General features: G+C 42.0%; 1 pseudogene; it reads right to left on the bottom strand.

The window, feature by feature from the left end:
• Positions 1–447: 447 nt before the first annotated feature.
• On the bottom strand, positions 448–2,420 carry LOC120163036 (annotated as a pseudogene).
• Positions 2,421–3,204: the final 784 nt, after the last annotated feature.

Here is a 3,204-nt window from a genome sequence, read left to right as displayed (position 1 = left end):
ATAGACGAGTTTGTTTTATGTCTTGTTGCGTATGTAATCTTTGAGGTTGTTATTAGGCAGGTATGGGTGGGTACAAGCGGGTACGGGATGAGTAGTTGGGTAGTGGGTGTGGGGTAGATTTGAGAATGTACCTACGTAAGTGAGTGTGGATTTAAAAATTTTACCCGTCATAGGAGGTGGGTAGGTGGTGGATACGAAAATATTAGGTGTGTATGAATCATTAAGACAACATGAATGATCTTACCTAAGAGATTTTTTATCAAGACAACAGGTATACATGTTCATTGTTGGAACCCTTCCTTCTGCAAATGGAAAACAAAAGCACAAATAAACAAGGCTCAAGGTCACGGTTGCCTGCATATACCTGCTTATTATTAATATCTAATTCCATTTTCTCGTACAATCTAATTAAGAGAGGTATATGTAAGACTGTTCCTTTCTCAGGCTAATAAAAGGGCGCTGTTAAACCTGGCTAGTGAGTTCAACCCTTTCGTCATACTCTATTTTGTGGCCATTGAGAGCCTTGAAAGTATAAAATTTTGCGCATATTAAGTAGTATACAAAGTTTAGAGTCTGCAAAGCTGTGAGCAACCAATAATAATACTCCAACTTCCCCTTGTTCAAGTTCTTGATGGGAAGCCAGTCGGTATACTTGTGGACTAGCGTGACCAAAAGTGTGCTTGTGTAGTCCCCAGCTGAAATGGATGTCCAGAACAATGTGCTCTCCGGTGCTTGGTTATAGAAAAACTCGAGCTGGCCGATAACCATGAAAGCCTCTGCAATTCCATAAAGGCTATACTGTGGAACAAGCCAAAATACTGAGATGGGAATTGTTGATTTCGGGCTGTAGATTAGGCCATCTTGCCGAGGCTGCATGTTTTCTCTTCACTTCAACTAATCCGGCAACCAGAGTTGCTAGTATTGAGATGAAAAAGCCTATGGCCATCCTCTGCAAAAAGTTTATGCCCCGATCGAGCCCTGTGGACCTGCGGGCAACATGAACCAGTACATGATCGTATAAGATTATCATGATGAGCATCGACGTCGAGGCGAAGACGGACATGGAAGTGGAGGGAATCTCGAAAGACTTGGTCAGTTGTTTGTCCATTGTGTTGGTTTGTTGTACCGAAAATGTGTTTTCTTGAGCATTGGATGTGGCGAACAGAATACCAGCTGCCCAAATTGGTAGCATTCTGAATATGCATTTTAATTCTTCAACTCTATGGACAGTGTTGAGTCTCCAAAAATTCGGGTTTTATGACGATTTAACACCATCTTCTTCAGTCACAATGGCAGCCTTATCCAGAAATCTGCATTTTGCACGCATATATGTTCAATTGGTTAACTATATAAATATTGGAAGTGATTACTTGAATTGTTTTGTATGATGAAGCAGTCCATCGGTGGAAATTGAAGCATCAAGCACCTCGTTGACACTTGACATACAATAATTTAGGATCAGAAACCAAGGGAATCTTTCTCTTCCTATAAGCGGAAACACAGACTTGTAAGACACAAGTGTAAGGACTTCCAGCAGGATCCAGATTTCGGTAAAGAGGGTAACCAATGAGGAAGACGATGATGGACAAAGCCATGGCTATGGTAGGAATTCCAATGCCTAAGCTCCATCCTACATGGTCTTGAATATACACAAGCACCGTTGATGCTATCAATATCGCTGCTCCCAATGCAAAGTAGTACCAATTAAAGAACACCCAAGTTTTCTTAGGATGCCTAGGATCTTCCTCAACGAACTGCTCAACCCCAAACGCCGCCACGCATGGCCGGATCCCACCTGATCCCAAGGCAGCCAGCAGAAGAGCCAGGTAGAGAATAGCCGTTTGAATCCCATTGGCTTCTTGGCAAACTTGGTTACCTTCACATGGTGGTGGCCGTAGCTGTGGCATTGCTGCTGAGAGTGTTAGGACTATCATTCCCTGCTTACCACATCAGAATTTCCCATTAGGTATATGCCTGTAAACTTGATGCTTCTTCTCCAACTATTCTTACCGTTAGGTATATGGCTGTTGCGACAGTGATGGTCCAGAATTTCCCAGCATATGAATCAGCAAAGAAAGCCCCGACAGTGGCATCAAGCTCGAGGTGCCATTGAAGTTGGTCACAGTGTTGGCTGCTTTTGCTAATGGCATATGGAGCTAGTTTGTCAAGTAGTTAACCATGTTTTTACTGAACCCCACCATTGCCAATTTCTCGCATATCTCATTCACTGCAACATCGACGGGTCAAGTAATAACCCTAAACAAAAATGAAAAACAAAACCCAAGATTCCAACAGCTATCAAAAAGCTTACCTATGATGAAGGGCAGTGCCTTAATGCCACCCTTGTTGTTATCTGCAAGTGTCTTGCTCAGCTGATCTTCACCATTTTCAGAAGCACCAATGCTATCTTTGTTTTCCATCAGAATCAGGTTCAGCTAAGCTAAGCTCTATGTTTTTTAAGGCTAGAATTTCTTTTCCTGTATTGTGAACTGAGCTCCTTGTTCACAGATGAGATGCCATAGCTGCCATTCACACGAGGTAGTGAACTTTGGTCAAAAGGAAGAAGAAACAGAAACTCGTAACGCTCAAACAAAGCAAGGGCATAAACAAAAGAGAAAATCGCCTCAGTGACCAAAAAAAAGTTATAATATACGATTTTAACCAACTTTTTTTGGATTTGCCAAAATGACCAACAAAATCGCAACGCGAAATAAAAATCGCAACGCGATCCCCAGAATCGCAAATCAGTTTCCAGAATCGCAAATCAGTTTCCAAAATCGCAACGCGATTCTTGAAAATCGCGATGCGATAGTACAAATTCGCATTGCGATTTTCCAAAATCGCAACGCGAATATGAAAATCGCAACGCGAACACATAAATCGCAACGCGTATCCGTAAATCGCAACGTGTATCCGTAAATCGCAACGCGTATGGGTAAATCGCAATGCGTATCCGTATATCGCAACGCGTATCCGTAAATCGCAACGATAATACATAAAATCGCAACGCGTATCCGTAAATCGCAACGCGATATTTAAAGCGCCATTATAATCGCTACGCGTATTTTATTTTCAAATTACAAAAAGAATATTAAGACAAAATCCCGTAATCGCAACTCATAACCTAAAACCTAAAATCACAACTCAGTCCCATCTCCATCTCTCACTCTCTACGGCGAAGAAATCCGTCCCCATCTCCGAAGA

Source organism: Hibiscus syriacus, unplaced genomic scaffold (genome assembly GCF_006381635.1).
Source record: "Hibiscus syriacus cultivar Baekdansim isolate YM2019G1 unplaced genomic scaffold, ASM638163v2 tig00111427_pilon, whole genome shotgun sequence".
Taxonomy (NCBI): Eukaryota; Viridiplantae; Streptophyta; class Magnoliopsida; order Malvales; family Malvaceae; genus Hibiscus; species Hibiscus syriacus.
Note: the sequence above shows the minus strand (reverse complement) of the source record. Positions and strands in the feature narration are given on the sequence as shown.